The 22,850-nt window shown below is 43.0% G+C and overlaps 1 protein-coding gene across 1 annotated transcript in view; it reads right to left on the reverse strand.

Moving 5' to 3' along the window:
* Window positions 1–821: 821 nt before the first annotated feature.
* Window positions 822–22,850, reverse strand: part of SUPT7L (SPT7 like, STAGA complex subunit gamma) — a 474,734-nt gene continuing 452,705 nt past the window's right edge. Inside the window, exon 6 of the transcript XR_007510126.1 lies at window positions 822–874. The gene's annotated coding sequence lies outside the window, so the exon portion shown is untranslated. The remainder of the gene's footprint in view (window positions 875–22,850) is intronic.

Here is a 22,850-nt window from a genome sequence, read left to right on the forward strand (position 1 = left end):
GGCTGTTCAACTATAGGGTGAATAGACAGGCTCTCTTTTTTATGTCAGATTTTCAAAACTTGCCTTGAAGTTAGTTTTATTCAATTCTGTGCCTTGTCCCTGTCTAAATATATGGCAGTCCTTGAAGAGAACATGTTTACATGGAGACTTCTTCTATTTTGGAATACCAACATAAGTAAGAAGGTACTAGGGATCAGACCCCACCTTGAATGCTCAGGCTTAGCTGAGTCAACTTCCCTCCATATTGAGACAGACAGTAAAAGCACATCACTCCTTTCTACAGGAAGGACAAGAAGTGCTGTAGAAGACATTTTCCAGTCCCCTGTGTAGGCAAGGTATTTCAGCAACATGTCTTTGTCATCAGCCCCTCTTCAGCTATCATTTTCAGCCAGGGCAAAGATCATCCCTTCAATTTGTATATTTCTTAATTCACTTTCATGTACTGTTTTGATTTGGGTTTTTTTATGTTTGTTTGTTTGTTTTCTTTAACTATATGTGGTGGTTTAATCCCAGCCAGAAACTAAGCACCACCCAGCCACTCACTTGCTCCCCCCCAGTGGGCTGGGTGAGAGAACTGGAAGGAAAAAGTGAGAAAACTTGTGGGTCAAGATAAAAACAGTTTAATAGGTAAAGCAAAAGCTGCACATGCAAGCAAAACATTCATTCACAAAGGAATTCTTTCACTACTTCCCATCAGCAGGCAGGTTTTCAGCCATGTCCAGGAAAGAAGGGCTCCATCATGCCTAACAGTGATGTGGGAAGACAAATGTCATTACTCTGAATGTACCCCCCACTTCCTTCTTCTTCCCCCAACTTTATATGCTGAGCATGATGTCATATGGTCTGGAATATCCCTTTGGTCAGTTGGGGTCAGCTGTCCCAGCTGTGTCCCCTCCCAAATCCTTGTGCACCCATAGCCTCCTCACTGGTGGGGTGGGGTAAGAAGCAGAAAAAGCCTTGGCTCTGCGTAAGCACTGCTCAGCTGTATTGAAAACATCCCTGAATTATCAACACTGTTTTCAGCACAAATCCAGAACATAGCCCCATGCAAGCTACTGTGAAGAAAATTAACTCTATCCCAGCCAAAATCAGCACACTATCAAAAAAGTCTCCTATTAATAATATATTACTAATTTAACCTGCATTCTCTTGCCGGAAAAGGAAGAAAAAAAATCATTCCACACATACAAGATGCTATATCCAACAAATAAATAAATAAATGAAAAATCATTGCATCTACCAGTTCTGAAAGTCAATGTGCCTGTGAAAGACTGGATTGTTATCTCAAGCTGTTTGTCTCAAAGATTGTTAGGTGTGAGAGACTAGACTGTCATCTCAAGCCATTCATCTCAAGGATTGTTTGACTGAATTGTGAACTGCTTATCTGGAGCCCTTTGTCTCTGAGATGGTCTGTCTAAGCAGGACATTCCTCTGCCCATAAGGATGATTACCAGGCCACTGAGGCATCCAGGGGAGGAAACAGGCTGGAGCCTATGAAGCATGCAGGAATGTGGCGGCTACCATTCTCATGGAAACTGGAATGTGGAGGCTACCATTCTCATGGAAACTGTAGTCTTTGAGATAAGATACTGGTTTCTGGTGTTCATCACATGAAGGTCCTGTGATAGCATGAACAGTATCTATGTGCATGTGTGGTGGGTTGACCCTGGCTGGATGCCAGGTGCCCACCAAAGCCACTTTATCACTCCCCCTCCTAAGCTGGACGGGGGAGAGAAAAATATAACGAAAGGCTCGTGGGTCAAGATAAGGGCAGTTTAATAAAATGATAGCAAAGGTTGCGCGCGAAAACAAAGAAAAAACAAATGATGTTACTCTCTACTTCCCATCAGCAGGCGATGTCTGGCCACTTCCTGGGAAGCAGGGCTCCAGTACGCATAGTGGTTGCTCTGGAAGACAAAAATGCCCCCCCCCCCCCCCCATCTCCCTTCACTTAGCTTTTATATTTGAGCTGACGTCATATGGTATGGAATATCTGTTTGGTTAGTTTAGGTCAGCTGTCCTGGTTATGTCCCGTCCCAAGATCTTGCCCTGCCCCAGCCTGCCATTGAGGGGAGGGCAAAAATGTTGGAGAGACAGCCTTGATGCTGTGCCAGCACTGCTCAGCAGTAGCCAAAACACTGGTGTGCTATCAACACCTTTCTAGCTACTGATGCAGAGCACAGTGCTATGAGGGCTGCTATAGGGAGTACTAACTCCATCTCAGCCAGACCCAATACAATCTCCACCCCTTATTCCATACCATTTGCGTCCTGCTCAGGTCCCACATAATTTAATACAGATATCTTCTAACCATACTATTGTATTTAATTCTCATTACTGAAATCCTTTCTTACGAACACTTACAACTGAAACTACATACTTAAACATCTTTTATACCCAACGTACAGATTTATACATTCTTATTAATTACTATCCCTTGTCCTTTAAGAGATAGATATTCCAGGGGCTTCTTCCACTCCTTCAGATGTTCACACACAGGTTATGACTTGGGCCCCATCCATCAAGATGAGTGGTCAGGACAGGAGAAGCAGTACATTCAATCGTTGGGCACCAACGTCGGCTTGGTTTGGGTCACCGATGCACTTGTCTGGTTCCTTGCGAAGTTCACTCCTCTGCAGTTCAGGTCATTCCTGCTACATTACTTCCTGCAACATACAACTCACATCACAGATTATTTTTCCCCCAAGGTTAAATGTCCTTGAGGCACACACTGGGTCTCCCCATACTTCCGCATTACCCACTAAGTACACCCAGGTCCCTGAGCAAAGACAATCCCACGAATGGGTTTGCCTTTTCCCATGGGAGGTGCAATCCACACTGCCTTCCCCAGCCACTTCCCCATGTGCACCACGGGGACCTTATCTCCTCCCACAGTATGTAGGGGTTTTGTTTGGGCAGGACCAGGACGGTTAGCAGATCCTCTAGCCAAGTGGCTTCTGCTAAATTTGCATCCCAATGCTTCCATGTCCCATTGCCTAGCGCTCTCAACATACTCTTCAACAGTCCATTATATCTCTCAATTTTTCCAGATGCCTGCGGGTGATAGGGTATGTGGTACACCCACTCAATGCCATGTTTCTTTGCCCAGGAGCTTATAAGGTTATTTCGGAAATGAGTCCCATTGTCTGATTCAATTCTTTCTGGGGTACCGTGTCGCCATAAAATTTGCCTTTCAAGGCCTAAGATGGTGTTTCGGGCAGTGGCATGGTTTACAGGATATGTTTCTATCCAACCAGTAGTTGCTTCCACCATGGTGAGTACGTAGCACTTGCCTTGGCGTGTTCGTGGCAGTGGTCCAATGTAGTCAATTTGCCAGGCCTCGCCATATTGAAAGCCCAACCACTGCCCTCTGTTCCAGGGATACTTTACTCTGGTGACTATTTTGATTGCAGCACATGTTTCACATTCATGAGTGACCTGTGTGATGGCCTCCATGGTCAGGTCCACCCCTCGATCACGAGCCCACCTATATGTTGCATCTCTCCCTAGATGTCCCGATGTCTCATGGGCCCATCGAGCTACAAATAGCTCACCCTTACGCTCCCAGTCCAGGTCCACCTGAGCTATATCTATTTTGGCAGCCTTGTCTACCTGTTCATTATTTCGATGTTCTTCAGTGGCACGGCTTTTAGGCATGTGAGCATCTACATGACGTACCTTTAGAGTCATGTGTTCTACACGGGCAGCAATGTCCTGCCACAATGCTGCTGCCCAGATGGGTTTACCCCTGCATTGCCAATTGGTCTTCTTCCACTGCTGTAGCCACCCCCATAGGGCATTAGCCACCATCCAGGAGTCGGTATAGAGGTAGAGCACCGGCCACTTTTCTTGTTCAGCAATGTCTAGAGCTAGTTGGATGGCTTTCAATTCTGCAAACTGACTTGACTCGCCTTCTCCTTCAGTAGCCTCAATGACTTGTCGTGTGGGACTCCACACAGCAGCTTTCCACTTCCAATGGTTCCCTACCACATGACAGGATCCATCAGTAAACAAAGCATAACACCTTTCATCTTCTGATAACTCATTATATGGTGGTGCCTCTTGGGCACGAGTCACCTCCTCAGGTGATGCTCCAAAATCTCTGCCTTCTGGCCATTCCATGATCTCTTCCAGAATTCCTGGGCGGTTAGATTTCCCCAGTCGAGCCCGTTGCGTGATCAATGCTATCCACTTACTCCATGTAGCGCTGGTTGCATGATGTGTAGAGGGGATGTTTCCTTTGAACATCCAGTGTAGCACGGGCAATCGTGGTGCCAAGAGGAGATATGTTTCTGTACCAACAACTTCTGAAGCGGCTCGAACCCCCTCATATGCTGCTAATATCTCTTTTTCAGTCGGGGTATAGTGAGCTTCTGATCCTCGGTACCCCCGACTCCAAAACCCTAATGGTCGACCTCGGGTTTCTCCTGGTGTTTTCTGCCACAGGCTCCAGGTGAGACCATGTTCCCCAGCTGCAGTGTAGAGTACATTCTGTACATCTGGTCCTGTTGGGACGGGCCCAAGAGCTACTGCACGAGCTATTTCCTGTCAGATATGCTCAAAGGCTTGTTGTTGTTCAGGGCCCCATTCAAAATAGTTCTTTTTCTGCGTTACTCAATAGAGAGGGCTCACAAGCTGACTATAACCTGGAATATGCATTCTCCAGAACCCCACAAGGCCTAGGAAAGCTTGTGTTTCTTTCTTGTTAGCTGGTGGAGACATAGTTGCTATCTTGTTAACCACATCCATAGGGACATGACGGCGACCATCCTGCCATTTTATTCCCAAGAACTGAATCTCCTGTGCAGGTCCCTTGACCTTACTTTTCTTTATGGCGAAACCAGCTTTCAGAAGAATCTGAATTATTCTTTTTCCCTTCTCAAACACTTCTTCTGCCTTGTTGCCCCATACGATGATGTCATCTATATATTGTAAATGTTCAGGGGCATCGCCTTGTTCCAGTGCCATTTGGATTAATCCGTGACAAATGGTGGGGCTGTGCTTCCACCCCTGGGGCAGCCGATTCCAGGTGTATTGGACACCTCTCCATGTGAAAGCAAACTGTGGCCTGCACTCTGCTGCCAAAGGAATGGAGAAAAATGCATTGGCAATATCAGTTGTAGCATACCATGTGGCTGCCTTTGATGCCAGTTCATATTGAAGCTCTAACATGTCTGGTACAGCAGCACTCAATGGCGGTGTCACTTCATTCAGGCCGCGATAATCTACTGTTAACCTCCATCCTCCATCAGACTTCTGCACTGGCCATATAGGACTATTAAAAGGTGAATGAGTCTTGCTGATGACTCCTTGGCTCTCTAGGTGATGAATCAGCTCATGGATGGGAGCCAGGGAGTCTCGGTTTGTCCGGTATTGCCGACGGTGCACTGTCCTGGTAGCGATAGGCACCTGCTGTTCTTCAACTTGCAGCAATCCCACAGTAAAGGGATCTTCCGAGAGGCCAGGCAGGGTAGGTAGCTGTTTGATCTTCTCTGCATTTACAGTGGCTACACCAAAAGCCCACCGGCACCCCTTTGGGTCCTTGAAGTACCCTCTCTTGAGGTAGTCTATGCCAAGGATACAAGGGGCCTCTGGAACGGTCACAATGGGGTGCTTTTCCCACTGTCCCCTGTCAAGCTCACTTCAGCCTCCAGTATAGTCAATTCTTGGCATCCCCCTGTCACTCCAGAGATCCAGATGGACTCTGTGCCCCTGTATCCTGATGGCATCAGTGTACACTGTGCACCAGTGTCTACCAAAGCCTTATACTTCTGTGGGTCTGATGTGCCAGGCCATCAAATCCACACAGTCCAGTATATCCGATCATCCCTTTCCTCCTCCTGGCCAAAGGCAGGGACCCTCTATTGCTGTTCCTCATCAGAATATTCACTGTCCGATCCTTGCAGTACCAGACCAGAAGTCCCCTCACCAGAATTAAGGGAGGTGGTTTCAGTTCTTCTATGCCTGGAGGATCGCTGAGTGCCTTCTTGGGCCTCTACAGCAACTACGCTGACAGCCTTCTTCTTGGGTGACCCCTTCTTAACAGCTGTCTTCCCTCTCAGTTCACGTACGCGGGCTTCCAGCTTAAAGGTGGGTTCACCATCCCACTTCCTCATGTCCTCCCCTTGGTCACGCAGGAAGAACCAGAGTGTACCACGTGGCATACGCCTTGGGCTCCCTTTCCCTCTGACCGGGGCAGGGGAGGACTGATTTCTTGGAGCATCCCTAACAGCCAAGGCACTGTCCTGTAGGGATGAGAAGACACAAAGATTTTCCTCAAAGTTTTGGAGCCAAGACGACACTTTCTCCACAGTTGGTGTTTCCATATCTGGACAATACATTGCTGCCAAGCTGTTAGAATACGACGCTGGGGCACCTTGAATCACCTTTTGCCACATGGCCCGTGTGCACAGGACATCCTCTGGGTCTTTGGAAACTTCCTCGTCATCTAGATCACTGTAGATGACTTCCACCACTGCTAACTCTCTCAGGTACTGGATGCCTTCATCTGCAGTAGTCCACTTTTCTGATGAATTTACAAGATCTTCCTTGAATGGATATCTTGCCCTCACACTTGAGAGGAGCCGGCTCCAGAGACTGCAAATTGCTGCCTCTTTCCCAATTCCTCTTTCAATTCCCCGGTTTCTAGCGAGGGATCCCAGCTGTTGCGCTTCCTTGCCTTCCAGTAGCTGACTATCAGCCCCGTTATCCCAGCATCAGAGCAGCCAAGCAGCAATCTGCTCACCTGGCTGGCGGCTGTAATCTTTCCGCAAGTCCCGAAGTTCTGAGGACGTCAGGGACCGGGTAGTTTCTGCTTCTTGTTTCAGTTCCCTCACTCCTTCCTCCAATTTCGTTATCGAAGGACCAGCTTCTAAATCAAGCCTTTCCTCTTCTTCTTCTTCCCTCACTAATCGATGGTATGGACCCGTTGATCTCCTTGTCCACTGTTTCCGTTTCACTATTGGGGCAATTACTGTAGTTGTTGTTTGGGTCCCTATCTCGAGCATCGTGTCCTTAGATGCAGTCTGGGTCCCTGCCTCAACCATGGTCCTCTGAGAGTGTTGAACTGTGGCTCGGTAGGCATAGGCCAGGCCCCAGTACAGTGCGAGAAGCTGCTGGTTTTCATTGGGATAGGCAAGGCACCCTTCTATCAGGTGACGTGTCAGTTTGCCAAGGTTACTTGCCTGTTCGGATGTAAAATCCCAGATTATGGGAGGTGATAACCGTCCTAGGAATCTGCCCAAATCCTTCCATATACCCTGCCACCCAGGGACTGGTCGCTTGAGGGCACATTTCAATATTGCCTCACCTAAAACTTGCCTCCTCTTATACCAGGAAGAGACCAGGTTCCACAATACCCATAATATGCCACCAGTATTAATTATTAGTATTGAACAGCTCACGTAAGGGTGAACAAGGACCTCGGGAGCCTGCATAATAAAACCATTCACATCAATGCCTGGTAGGGAGAGGGAGATGTGTTCCCTCATCTCCTCCACAAGATAGCTCCCACAACACAGCAAAGCCGTCACTGCCAGGACAAAGCACATAGACACTATTTGTATTAGCACGTTCCCACGTTCCTTCATTCTCCACACAAGATAGCTCCCACAACACAACAAAGCCATCAGTGCCAGGACAAAGCACACAGCCATTATTTGCATTAACATGTTCCCAAACTCAGCAAGCTAGAGATAAGCAAGCAGCTAACAAGCTCCGTGACCTGCACAGGAGCTTGCCACTTAATAACTAGCTATAGAACACTTAATGCAAAACTGCTGTTGTCGAGCCCCACGTTGGGCGCCAAAAAGGACTGTGGTGGGTTGACCCTGGCTGGATGCCAGGTGCCCACCAAAGCCGCTCTATCACTCCCCCTCCTAAGCTGGACGGGGGAGAGAAAAATATAACGAAAGGCTCGTGGGTCAAGATAAGGGCAGTTTAATAAAATGATAGCAAAGGTTGCGCGCGAAAACAAAGAAAAAACAAATGATGTTACTCTCTACTTCCCATCAGCAGGCGATGTCTGGCCACTTCCTGGGAAGCAGGGCTCCAGTACGCGTAGTGCTTGCTCCGGAAGACAAAAATGCCCCCCCCCCCCCCCATCTCCCTTCACTTAGCTTTTATATCTGAGCTGACGTCATATGGTATGGAATATCTGTTTGGTTAGTTTAGGTCAGCTGTCCTGGTTATGTCCCGTCCCAAGATCTTGCCCTGCCCCAGCCTGCCATTGAGGGGAGGACAAAAATGTTGGAGAGACAGCCTTGATGCTGTGCCAGCACTGCTCAGCAGTAGCCAAAACACTGGTGTGCTATCAACACCTTTCTAGCTACTGATGCAGAGCACAGCTCTATGAGGGCTGCTATAGGGAGTACTAACTCCATCTCAGCCAGACCCAATACAGCATGTGTCCTGGTTTCAGCTGGGATAGAGTTAACTGTCTTCCTAGTAGCTGGTACAGTGCTATGTTTTGAGTTCAGTATGCAAAGAATGTTGATAACGCTGATGTTTTCAGTAGTTGCTAAGTAATGTTTAGACTAAAGTCAAGGATTTTTCAGCTTTTCATGCCCAGTCAGCGAGAAAGCTGGAGGGGCACAAGAAGTTGGCACAGGACACAGCCAGGGTACCTGACCCAAACTGGCCAACGGTGTATTCCATACCATGGGACGTCCCATTTAGTATAGGAACTGGGAAGTGGGGGCGGGGAATCACCTCTCAGGGACTAGCTGGGTGTTGGTCGGCGGGTGGTGAGCAATTGCACTGTGCATCATTTGTACATTCCAATCCTTTTGTTACTACTGTTGTAATTTTATTAGTGTTATTATTATTATTAGTTTCTTCTTTTCTGTTCTATTAAACGGTTCTTATCTCAACCCATGGGTTTTACTTCTTTTTCCCGATTTTCTCCCCATCCCACTGGGTGGGGGGGAGTGAGTGAGCGGCTGCGTGGTGCTTAGTTGCTGGCTGGGGTTAAACCACAACAGCATGCATCATCGAAATATGCCCTATAAAAAAAAAGTGGAGACAAGCCATGGTGTGCACCCAACACTGAAGAATTGGAAGACAGAGGACCAAGAAGATGCCGCTGGATCCATGGTGGTGACTATCCTTGCAACTCTATCCTGATTGCTTGCTTAATTTCTGCCTTTTCTTCCATTCTATCCTATTGCTACTATCTTCTACTTTTGATACTTTTGATACTAAAAACTCTTTGGGGTATACGGCATTTGACCTCATTTGTGTCTTAATCTCACTCTTGGGATTATATATCAAAACCTTCCCCGACATTGGATCGGGAGAGTGCCTGAAAAGCATTTGCAATTCTTTATTGCTCCTCTGCCTGAGCCAGGCAGCCTGAAGGGCAGCCCTGGCAGGGGCTGAGTGCTCAGCCCGCATTCACAAAGCTAACATTCGAAGGGCAGGAGCAGGCGAGCACCAGTTCAGCATTGGGGACAGGTACCCTCGTGGCAGGGGCAGGGCTGGCTGGGGTGGGGCTGCTGCAGAGCTGTACTCCCCTGGGGGTCTGCAATGCTGGGCAGAGTGTGGTACTGGGCATCCCTGTTTAACAAGGAAGGATGACCCCGTGGTTAAAGCAAAATGAGCTTTCTGCTCCGTTATGAGAGTCCTCTGTGACTTTGTGAAAGTCATGTCAGCCTGCAGCCATAAATATTTATAGATGTCTCAGATGTATCAGGAGACTTAATGAATTGCAGTTGGGGATGGGAGTGACAGTGAAGGAGGCTACAAGCTGCAAAACCTCTTGGTTGTGTAGTAGGATTTCTTGATGACATGGTAGGGCAGGGACGGTATGGCCAGCTGTGCTCCCACTGCAGCTGCCCAGCTCACTTGAGTCAGTGACAGGTAGATGTCAAAATACCTTGAGGGATCTGGGCTTAGTTTGCCTTCCTTTTGAGTCCCAGACGATGGCAACTGGATCTGTGTGAGTGTCACAGCAGAGCTGACCTCTCTGGTACAGTCAGTCTGTGACATGGCTGATGACATGGAAACAGCCAGCAACAGCATCACCTGAGACTTGTTGGGAAGGCCTGTGATGAGTGTGAAATCCCTGGATCTAATATTTATGTTGGAGTTAAATTTTAGCATCTAAGGAGGGGAAAAAACCCATTGCAATATGTCAATAGGTGTAAGTGTACACTTCTAGCCATGAACCGCTTAGTTCACATTTTTTCTCTGTGTGTCTCTGGCAAGAAACAAGAACAGTGGATAATGCGTGCGAAACTTCTTTCCTTCACTAACTCATTGAACTTCAATGTCTTTGTCCAAAGTAAATGTTTGCTTGTTTACAATCAAACATATAAAACAAAGCTGTAGCTGGCAAGTAAAATATTATTCTGCCTCACTTTGAGACATCCTATTCCAGAGAAGGTGAATGACTTCAGTTGCAGGTCGCATGCTAAGTAGCAAAACAAAAGAGGATGAGTCCTGATTTCTCAGAAGGAGAAAGCAAAAAGGACAACATTATTGCTGAGGATCCTAACAAATCTTTATCTTATCCAAAGCCAAATGACAGCACACTCCGTTCCTTTGCTTGTTTTTGAAATTTGCACCAGATTTGTCATAATCTAAATCAGTGACTATTAAGCCAAGCAACTGCTTTCTTGGCTGACATCCTAGGGGCTGAAATAGAAATCCTGATAATTAAATGGCATAAACTTATCCTAGGAGGTAGTGAATTTTCTTGCTGTGTGTTCTGAGTCAGTAACCTCAAAACAAAGAGGGCACTGAAAAATAAATAAATTTTTTAAAAATAAATAAAAATAAGCAATAAGTAAATAAAAATATGTATTGTTATGGTTTCTCTTGTTCCATCATCTTTGATGTTTTTTGCAAACCTGGACAATTTTCACAGCATTTCCTGACAGACAAAGAGCCCTGTAGTCCTCATAGGTATACATGTCCTCATAGGTATATACAACTAGACTGTTGCAATCATATATTGTCATGTCATGACTTCAGTTCTGGAGTAATATTTGTATTTTAAGAGGATGAGGAGGCTAAAAGCTCATAGATGTTCTCCTAGACTGATTTTTTTTTTCCAGAGCATGTTCATTCAGTCAGCCTTGCTTTTGGAAAACTCAGCCTACTATTACTGATCAGTGCACCAAATCTGTGCTACATATCTGCTGTGACTAAATATGACAATAGAGTATTAAGGTATCCTCTGGTTCTTACCCAGGTGTAAAAGGCAGCCTAATCAGGAGCTGTGCTGGCAAAAGCTTTACATAATAATCCTTTTCACTCTATAATGACACATGTATAGCCACTGCAGTGTGAAAGCTCATCTGCCTACTGCTATCAATAGCTAACCAGCTCCATGATGCTAATTCGATCACTGGCAGCAGTTGCAAAAAAAATCCTGAACTGCCTACAGAAATGGGCACTCTTATTGAGCCAGATGATCAGACAATGTATAAAATTTTTATTTATGGGTAAGTATGGTTACAGCTCCCAAGTATATTGGATGGGCCCATAAGTGTGACTTGAGTACTGATAATTTGTCCTCTACACAAAACCTTGAAGTTTACCAAGTGAGCAGGATTTCGGCCTGTTACAGTGATGCCAGCCTTGTCTTCTTTTTCACCTGTAGTAATCTAATTTCATGGTCTTTATAAATGAAAATGCTATTTTTTCAGTCCATCTGCAATACTTAGCTCACCTGTTTCTTTCTCTTTTTTAGCAGACTATTTTGACAACATCCTGTAGGAAAAGACTGTGATATTAGGATACTGAAGTGGCTGCATAGTGAGAAAACAACGGCCCAGAAAATTACATGGAGGAAAATCAGAGGAAGCTGCTGAAGTTGGACACCGATGGGTAATACCTGCCCCTGGTGCTGGTCACTAATTGTTTAACACAGCTTCAGTGTATGGGTGAGAGGCAGGGAGAAAGACTTCTCCTGAACAGCTGGAGAAAATATTCAAAGAAATACATCAAATGCACCAAGGTACAGGCTCAATGATGAGCCAAGGTATTATTTAAGGGCATTGGGGCATTTTTTGGAAGTGTATTAGTGATTTGAAGCAGGATTTCTGAGTTTTCTGTGCTTATGCTCAGGCCTATACACAAGACAACTTCATTTTGTTTTATGTTTGGATTTTAGTATACCTGTATGTATTTTGACATTTGGATGCTTTGATTTTATTACCATACAGGAGAAAATGGACTAAGAGAGGCCATTTCCATAAGCCATTTAATAAATCAGTGCAGTAAAGGTGGACATTTTGATGACTTATTCGAGATGCTGAACCATGAACGTAAACACATTAGCTGTGTCTCATTATACATAAAACAAACACATCAAGTTAAACATCGTGAGTGGTAAATATATACATTCATATATTATTAACAAATGGTGTGCAAATTCAAAGCTCTTTGCAAAGCTCAGGAAAAGGAATGAGGTGGAGCACTCAGGCAAGCTTTGTGTTGGGAAGGTCATGGGCTTGCAGAGGACCAGGAAGGGGGGGAAGGAGACAGGGCTGCCCATGGGAGAGGAATGCTTGGTGCTCAATGTCTTTCACCACAAAGGTGCAGGCAATGGTAGGGATCTGTAGAAGGTCAGTAGAGGCTGCAGAGTGGCAGGCATAAGGCGACAAAACAGAGTCTACAATGTGGCCTCCAAGCCAGGAGTTGTAGGCTGTTTTTCCCCGAGTTTTAATATTCCATTACAGTGTGGTCAGGCCACTACGTTTGTGCCTCCTATGATCCCATGGAGCAGGGAGCATCTGGAGTATGTGACAGAAATGTGTAATTATCCCCAACTGCGCTACACTATCTAAAGAAGGACATCAAATTAGATTTTCCATTAGAGACAAAAGCCTGTATTGTCCCCCAGAATGACTCTATGTTGTGATAGACACAACACCGCATCAGATCAGAACTTACTTGATGAATCTGCTTGATTAATCATTTTTTAACAGATACTACAGAGTCCAGCATGTTTAATAGTTTTCTCCACCATTTCAGTGAAATAAATATCCACAGCTGTAACTAAATAAGCAAGTCTTTGTATTTTCTCCTGCTGGATGTTTATTCCAGTTTTGGTTTAGCTGATGTTGTGGTTCCTTTTTCTTTTACTCATTATTCATGTGGCAGTTCTGTCAATTAGAGTAACCTGCATTTTATCCTAACTTATATGAAGGATGGATCATTCCTGTCTCCAGATATGCTTTTCTTTGCAGGTCAGTAGATAGAGTAGAATTGGTTAGGATCTAGATGTTCAACTTCATGTAAAATATTGCAATATAATTTTTTTCTGTTATGAAAAATAGCTTCCTTTTTTGAAAGTTATTTAATACAAGGTTTTCAGGAATGTCCTTTTCTGATAACTTACCTAAAATGCAAAAACAAGAACAGGGTTCAGTTTATGAATTTAACTTCAAATAATCATTTTGAAGAAAAAAAAACCTCAAAAGATTCCATTATTGTCATTACCCACATTTCCATCCCCACCTCTGAAACATTTCATGTTATAGGTGAGGTTTTCCAAAACAAAATTTCAGAATAGTTGTCACTTTTTCAAACCATTCCAACAAAGAAATGTGCCTTTTTAGCACAAAAGGAGAAAGATGTTGTGACTGACTTCAGTAAGCTTTAATATAAATTCTGCAAATGAAAAATCAAATTTTGGGGGATCCACATATCTTGAAAGTCAGTAGTTTTCTTTCTGTTTTCATGACAGCCATAAAAGAAAGGTGATGCAAGGTCATCCTCTCAACTAGGAATAAATCAGCATGAGCCTATAGAAAAGGTGCTGATGACAAAATCTGGATAATGCTAATTTTTATTCTGAGTGACAGGCTACTATGTTGTATGTACTTGTAGTGTGAAGGGATTCAGGGTGCTCCAGGTTTATCAGTTATCCTTCTAGCATTTGTACATCAGGACTTGAGATGAAATCACATCTCAGGTTAAGTAAGTAAGTAAGGAAGAAAGGAAGTAATGAAAGTAAGGAAGCTGTATTTATAAGCACTGATTTGTTTTACAGCAAAGGTTGAGGTTTCATGGTTTAAAAATACTAATAACTCAGCTGAAGAATTTTCAAAAGGTTAATTTTAAAAGTATTTCTTGTTGATTACAGAAGATTTAGGTAAAGGAGTAACTTTTATACATCTGTTTGCCTGAGCATCCATCTTGTTTATCCAATACAAAAGATGTCATTCTTGCTTGAGAGTTGCATATAAATGAAGATAGTAAGGACTGTGCTTTTAATGTTTGGAATCAGGCTCTGAAATATATAAAATAATAAGAAAGACAGGGCAAAGTTAAGGTGCCTTGTGAGGACTGGAAAACAACGTTGTTGAAAGCATGTGGGGGCTGAAGTGCTTTGGTAGAACAGAGAGTGAGGTGGGGATTTTCACCACAGCTTTTGTCTGTTGCCCAGAACAAGGCAGCTGCAAGATAGAATAGTGTGAACAATGATACTTTTTCACATGCTCAGACCAATGAACAAACAAGCCCTATATCATCCCTCTCCCTCAGCTCTGGAGCCCTTGTGTGTCTTTCGGGCACCTGACAGACCAGAAATGTCTCCTTACCCCCAGGAGCCAGGCCAGCACCCTCCCCTCTCCCTCTTCCCTTCTCAGCTCCAAGGCATTGCCTACAGGACAACCCCCCACCATTGCTACTCTGGTCCCTTATCATTTTTCTGTGGGTCAGCAGTAATGTCCCTGTGAAATATGAAAGCAGCACAATGATTTCATAACGGCTGTTGATAAAAACTAATGAACCGTTGCAGGTACTCAACCACTATAGGTATAAGATATCAATGAGCTGTTTAATGCAATTGAATTGCTAACCACTTAAAATGCATCTTTTTGCATTCTGGCCCCCACCCAGCCTGCCTAAACTAATTTCACTACCTACAGTTGTTGCACAGCCAGACACCATGTGAATGTTTTTGTATATTAGCCCTGTGTTTGTTTTTGATCAGCTTACATGGCAAAGAGAACCAAGACAGGATGTTTTGAGTCTGTTTACCCAATTTTCATCTACTGCCAATGGTACACTGAAATGATTGAAATTTGAACAGAGATTATGCAGAGAAAGCAGGGTGGCATATGTTTCTGCTATAACTTTCACTTTCATAGCATATCTAAGATGAATTCTCTCCTCCCTCCCAAAACCATGAAGAATGAAGAGCCCTGTACTTGGGATGCAGCACCTGGGCCATGTGGGGAAGAGAAGTGGTTCTGTGGAAGACCAGGGCAAGTCATGGACATCAAGGACAACACAGACAGGAACATCTCAAAGGATCTGCATGAGGACTGGGGATGTTTATTATTAATTGTCAGTCTCAGGGATTTGTTTTTTCCATCCATCGTTGTGGTATTGGAGTGGCCTCTGTGGAAAATGAATAGCAATGGCAAAGCCACAAGCAGACTAACTGGAGACTCTAAGCCTCCCTTTTTAAGATTCAAGTAGAGTTTAAGGTTGGGTTTGCAAAGCTGCTATTAGATGGAAAGAGATCCAATAAGATTTTGAGACTGGAAATACTATTTCTTTCAGGGGTAAAAAGAAATCTCATACAGAACTTCCTATTTAATTAAAAAAAAAATTTGCTTCAGCAAAGAGACATTTCTAAAGCAAACATTTATTTTCTTTCAAAATATTTCTGACAAATATCGAAATAAAAGTGTTTAGAAAATGTCACTTGGTTTTGATCCTTCCTGTTCTCTTCTTAGTGAAGACAGTAAAAGAAATGGTTGAAGTTATTTTCTCTCCTTCCTTAACTTAACTGAAGCCTTTCATCATGCTTTTTGTCCTGTGGATAAAATGAAAAATGAGATAATCTGAGGAGAAAGTTTGCAAATCAGATTTATTTCCAGAGGCCAATGTGATCTTCAGACCATAGCTTGAACAAAGTTGCTGTACCCTGATCTGTGTCTGCTTCTGGACCTGTAAATTGGAGCTAGCACTGTTTTCCTCAGGGAGTTGGCTGGAAGACAAAGAGGGGCTTGTGTCATGCCTCCAGGATGCAAAGTGCTAAACTGTCATTTTTAATATATGTCTTTCAAACAGCCTATTTTTTTTCCCCCCTGACTCTGGTGATGATCAGTCTGGAGAGAGTGGTGTATGTGGGTAAGACAGAGAGGGATTGCTGTGCTCTCCTGGCAGAAATTAGATTTTCTTCAGGATGTGTCTCTATGGCTCACAAGCCCTAACTGCTAGCAAGGGTTTTCCCCCCATTGAGGAACCTGGGCCAGGGCACAAGCAACTGGGGAGACCTGGACCTCCTTCACTGCCAATCTAATGATAGCTTCGAAAGCCTTGCCTGGCAAGAGATCTGTTATACACTACATAGCTCCAGGACACATTTCTATTCTGGGCTCTTACTCCATGTTTGTCACCCTTTTGCAAGCTTCCCCTATCCCTTTTAAGCCTCTGTCATCATGGGATTAGGTCTCTGGATGCCCATTCCACAGTGAGCAATTAATCTCCATCAGCTCCACCCTTGCCCATTCTTGCAGTTCCTGCAAATCTTGTTCAGGCCTCCTCAGACCCAAGAAAAATGAGTCCCTGAATGACAGAGAGATTTCAGGGGGATATTTATTGATGGATTTGGAAAAATATTGAGGCTTGTATGGTCTTGGTGGCCTTTGAACTGCCATCAATCTCCCACCCTCCACACAACATAATCATTTCCCTGTGTGAAATGCTTAGCTTACCATTTGTGAGGCTTTGATCAATTGAACGTGAAGCATTCACAATGACTTTTTAAAACAATGAATGAAGGGTAAAGGGAGACATGCAGCTGAGCACCACCTGATGGTAAAGAGGGATCACTACCTTCCTCAGTGGTTGCAATGTTCAAACACCTTTGAATTTATGCTTGTTGGTCACTTAAAATTAGGAAATAGACACAGGCTGCTTAGTCACATCTCTCTTTACAGGTCTAGGTCCTGAAGGACTTACTGGAATTTTATTGAGTGAAAAAATACCCCACTTACTCAACACCAAGGAACTACTCTGGGCCCTACTTTGCACAGGAAAGGACAGAGAGGGGCCAAGCACCCCAGAAGGCTTCACTCCTCCATGGCAGTGCAGCATTAGTGGCCGGTGCATGGTGCCAGGTGAGTCCTGTTTTTTCTCCTGCTCATGTCTCTTCCTCACCTTTTTGAGAACTAAATACTGCAAATCTCATGGTAGAAGGACTTTCAGAGGGGTGACATAGTCAGTCAACATAATTACTATTGTGTGGAAAACAGATACTTATGATGAACTTCTCAGTCATTTGGAGAAAATCGTTAGAAGAACAAGTGACTGTAAAGGATCAAATGTGGCTCTGAAACAGGATGAAATTTCCTAGCAGCAAAGTTAAACACTGGGGAAGTACACAAGAGGAAGGGACAGCTCATTGTCACTTGAAGTCTTTAGGAAGACAGTAGGTATCCTTCAGTAAAATGTGCTTGACTTCAGCATCCTGAGAAAAACTCAGTCAGACAGCATGATCTGGCTTGTGTAAAACTGGAAAAAATGTCAATCCCAGTAGTACCTCTGGCTTAAAGGTACTTTAAGCTTTAATTCACAAGCTGGACTGGCTTAGTCAGGGCTGGCTGAGAAAGGATCTCACAGCTCCTCTGCATGTGCCCACACCCCCTGTGCAGCTCCCTGCACTGCCCAGAGTGTGAGCAGAAAACCTCATCAGTTTTGGCTTCTCTCAATAAGACAGGCTGTTGTCTACACTTTTCCTTCCCCCTCACCCCTGAGTCATAACCCCTAAAATTGCTTTTGGAGACCATATAACCCAGAACCTTGCAGCAGATGGCTGCTGACAGGGTATGCGTGCCCTTGGGAAGGGGTACTTGAACAGAACAGGGCTTTTAATTTTTCTCCCACAAAGAATAAAATAGCAAATTAAGCATAAATTCAATGAAAATAAAAAAGATTATATAAAAAAAGAAAGAATAAAAGATTGAATAAAAGGGCTGAACAGATCCAAAAAGAAAAGAAAAAAGAAGCATAATAATTTTTTTTGAAAAATCATATTGAGGTAAAGAAAAACAACCCAGACATGTTTTTATTTTACCTAAACTATGTCTTCCCCCTTTATTTTTTTTTTACAGTTCAAACATCAATGGAAAGAACCCACAAGCACCATACTTTCTGTCTTGTTCTGGGTAAGGCCTCTCTTCCTGTTTATTGTTTGTCCTTGGATCTGTTCTTCCCACCATCATCAGGATTCTCTACATCTTGTTTATCCAAGACTCTCAAAACACTTTCTTTATCTAATCTATTTTAAATGTGTTGAAGAACCCTTCATGGTAGCATCTCAGCACTGAACTCTAATCTAATCCGTCAGCCAAGAGTCTAGTTGCTTTATAAACACTAATGGCCAGATGCTGTTACCCTTTCCTCAGACTGAAATGAATTGCACTACTTAGTTTTGAATAATGGTGTCAGAATCTGTCCCTCAACTCATAATATCTAATTCTTATCATCATTTCACGGCTGGGGAAACTGAGATACTGTGAAGTAAAGCTGCCCAGGGTCACGCAGCAATTCATCTGAAAATAAGAAACCAGAAGTCCAAACTCCCAGACCCCAGTTCTCACCAGTGACTACGAGCAGTCAAATCACTGCTTGAGGAATTGGCTTGTGTTTAATGCATGCAATGCATTCAGACTTGTGCCTTCAGTAATAAAGGCTTAACTGTGAAATAAAAGTCTACAACCATCATGTTTACTTGACTGTCGGCTGCTAGCTGAATAGAAATTACTTTCCTGAGATCACCAGAAATTATAATAAAAAAAATTACAGTTGATCAGCTTTGTCCTCGCCTTGCAGTTATAAGGAGAGCAAGGTTAAAAATCAGAATTCAGGCTGCACTGCGCTCTCTGGATACTCTGTGCTACCTCTCATGTCCTAAATGGCCACAGGACAAGGCACCACTGTAGAAAAATAATTGCAGTTTATTTAAAAAGAAAAAGAAATAGTAATGATGAAAGTAATTCATGCATCTAAGAACAACTTTGGTTTGAAGGCATTTTGCTGGTATACATCGCATTTTCTGGGGTTTTCTCCTCAATTTAAACATAACACGCATATATGAAACTTTAATATTCCTAGGAACATTTGCATGCAATCCAAGTTCTTCTCAAATTGCCTCCTTCTTTCCTTATTCTGAACCTGCTGTTGCAACCTTATGTCTGCAAGTTATAGAGGGAAACAGAGGAAATACATGGCAGTTTTGAACTTCATATATTGCAGTTACATGACGCCACACATTTAAGGAAGTAAAAAAAAATAATTACAAAAGCAGATTAATTTTATTATCTAGGTTTTTAGAGACTGGGGGAAATGAGATTCAGATATCAGGAAGAACTTGACTTTGCCCACTAATCACAAAATAATCTCCTGATTCTGTACAGTTATGTACCTTTCCTCCTCACAAGAAGACAAGCTTGTAGCTGATGTTTGGAGATGCTTTCTAAACAGAAAGCACACTCCAGAGAACAGGATGGGTGCATGGGACAATTGAACCACAACTCCTCTGAGGCATAATTGTGGTAGCATTTCAGAACAGAAATACCAGAGAGTAAAAAGCAAAACAACACACTTTCAGAACCAAGAGCACAACTACACAGCTGATTGAAAGTAAAAAAATCATCCTTTTCCCATGCTTTGAATATGCTGGGTGTCAGCCAGTTTCAGCCAAAGGCCATAAAAGCTAGATTAGGATATTTCCTGAATTTTACCTACTATGCCTTGTTGAACAGTTGGTCTTACAAGCTCAAGGACAAGTGTCATGGCAGCATAACTGTTGTTTTTTTTCATGGTGCGTGGCTTCTGCCTGACCTGCTCAGAGCACAAGCAGAGTTCATTCACCTCTCCTTGTGCATCCCTCTAAAGTGTACTCTGAGGTAAGAATTGATGAGTGCTCTCAGTTTCATAGACAGGGGTAGGAGTCTGGACAACACTGGAAAGATGGCTCATTGGGATGAAACAGCAGGGCTATTTTTTTTTGCTCTGCATCATTGGGATATTTAAAAATAGACCCTAGTAAGAATTTGCTGGTTTCAGAATCTTCTTTTTTTTTTGATATGAGGCTGTTCACCTGGAAAACCCCAGCTGTGTCAGGTCTGAGCATGGGATTCCTAAATGGTATTCAGAAAAAGAAGACAGAAAAAGTGGGAGTGGTGGAGCACTGCAGAATAGCTAGTACAGAGCCCACTGTAACAAATGGATACCCTTTCATTGGCTTCACCTTTTTGCTTCTTTTTTTGAATTACAAATTGTTGCATTTAAAAGCAAGAAGATACAATTTGACCTTCTTGTCTGACTTCTAACAACTAGATAATTTCACCTAGCAAACCTTGCATCACATCTCTTTTGGAGACAGAGGTTTTCTGACTGACTCTTTGGAGAAAGTCTTTACTCACATGAGCAGATCTTGTGAAGTCTGTTCTTACCTGTATTCTCCATCGCTACCTAAATGAGTCTGGGGAATATAGTCTGTTGTGAGGAGTTATCACCATCAATAAGCTCAGGTTGTTACGAGAGACAGAGCTACATGAAGGGGTATACTTATAATGCATTTAATACATGGAATGCCATCTTCTATTATAAGATTTGCCATTGTTCATACTTTCATAGATTCAATAAAGCTGTAATTTTTATGCACTGCAAATAAGCTTCTTGAATTCAGTTGATAGCACAGCTGAACTGGTGGTGGAGACAATTTTTTCTGCAAGCATAGACAACACCACACCGCTAGGAATGGTAGTTAAAATCTGTTTGGGGTTGTAAAGACAAACCAAAAGGAAAAAGAAGAGAGAAATAAGATATGCATCTGTAATTACAACTGGCAGAAGAATGTGGTTTAATTCGTTTGACAGCAATGACACCAGAGATCTGCATAGCACCTTTTCTGTAAACATCGTCTGAATTAATCACAAGGAGACACAGTGTAATAATTGCATTTTATTAAAGCTGAACAAAAGACTAAGATATTGCTCTGAATAAATGAGCTAACTGTAATATGAACCACTTCCCTGAAACCTCGGCCACAACCAAAATGTCTGATAAATTATGCTGGAGAAAGAGGCAGAGGAAAGGGGAAAACCTGCAGAACCACTGCATAACCTACTTAGGGAAATGGCTCTTGAGTAGGAACAAACCTTAAGCCAGCAGGCCTGGTCTACCTCTTTCATTCTTACTTTCTTTTAGAGTAGTCATTGAACAAATATTATTTGCTTAGGGAGGCAACATCTTTTATTTTCAGATTGCCTTTAAGAAATAAAACCTGTCATATCAAGATCTTGTTACAAAGAGAAGTAAAATGCTACAAGAATTTGAGGAACTAATTTAATAAATGATCAGAAGGGAACAAGTGCTCCTATCTTTTGAAACAATGAGTTTAAAGCATGGGAAATGCTGTATGTGTGAATAAATAAAGCAAAAGACTGATAGATTTCCAAGATATTTGGTTCCTTTTTAGAGACATTGTGAGAAAGTAAGGTATGGACCAGTAGGATGGTTATATGGTGGATATTTGACAGAGGTATCTGTAGATATATATGGATATAGGCAGAGATATCAATTTTCTGAGTGTGCACACGTGTCTATGTCTGCATGTAGTATGCAGAAATTTACTGAGGTTTCATCTGAAACCAGTTCAAAACTTGGTATGTCTTCCTGAAGCAAGTGTTTCTCTACCCTGTCGCTCTGTATCACCCAGGTTATTCAAGCTCTGCATCTCCACACATCTCTACCAAGAACAGTCCTCACGAACAGCAGACTCTGACATTACAGTCTTAGTTTTCAGGCATGTTGCTTCTCAAAATATGTAACCCTTTCCTTATACAACACTTGCTTTTTGAACCCTTTTAAGGACTGTAGAGCATTAGATTTAACATTTTATTTCTTCAGCAATGCTTTACCTTGTGAAACTGTTAGCAGGCCAAAGCTGTCAAAGTACAGCTCTCTCTGCCTCTTATAAAAGGCTGTGCCAAGAAGAGACTGAAGCCTGTTGGGGAGAAAACACATCTGCTGTCATGTATATAGGTAGTTTGGGTTTTAATCTATGCTGTGGACCTCTAATACAAGAGCTTTTGCTTTTTTTTAATTAGACCTAAAACAAACTGCTCTCATGCTGCAGACAGGTCACTGATACCTTTCTACCACAAGCACCTAGGGGTCTGTTTCTGTTTGACATGTTGTTCACTGCTGCTGTGTAAGTTTGCTGGGTAGTCCACATTATATATTTGATAATAAATAATTAACTGCTCTGATTTCATTGAACTGACTGCCTGCATTTGTCTTTTTTCTCTTCTAAACAATTGCATAAAGTGGCTTGTATCAACTGACTACACAGACTACATACCTTAATTAACATGGTGTGTCGATCTACCATATGGTATTCCACAGAGACAAATAAGGTTTACAAATGCCATGAGATCCACCTCAAGAAGCAGGCTATATGGATGCCAAGTCTTTCTAATAACATGTCCTCCTGACTCAGCCTTCCTCATATTGTAGCTCCAGCAGTAAGATCCTGTCTTTCTGTGAAAGTGAGACTGATAAATGTAGTGGTCAGCATAAATACATATAAAGAACAATATTAAGGGTCTGATTCACTTTCAGTAACATTGGGCTAAATGAGAGATAAATAGGCTGACATAGAATCACCTGAGGAAATAAAGGCTTATGCAGTGGGAATATGTTGCATGTATTCACTGACTCTTATCTGATGTTTTGTCTGAAGTATTGTGCCATTATATTTAATTTGCATGTGTTGTTGTCTAGGTTGGTAAAGAGGGAGATAGAAAATACTGCAAGGTGGTCATGATGACTTTAGGGATACAGATTGTAAATGAATTAGGATATAAACAGTA

The sequence above is a fragment of the Accipiter gentilis genome, chromosome 30 (genome assembly GCF_929443795.1).
Source record: "Accipiter gentilis chromosome 30, bAccGen1.1, whole genome shotgun sequence".
Lineage (NCBI taxonomy): Eukaryota > Metazoa > Chordata > Aves > Accipitriformes > Accipitridae > Astur > Astur gentilis.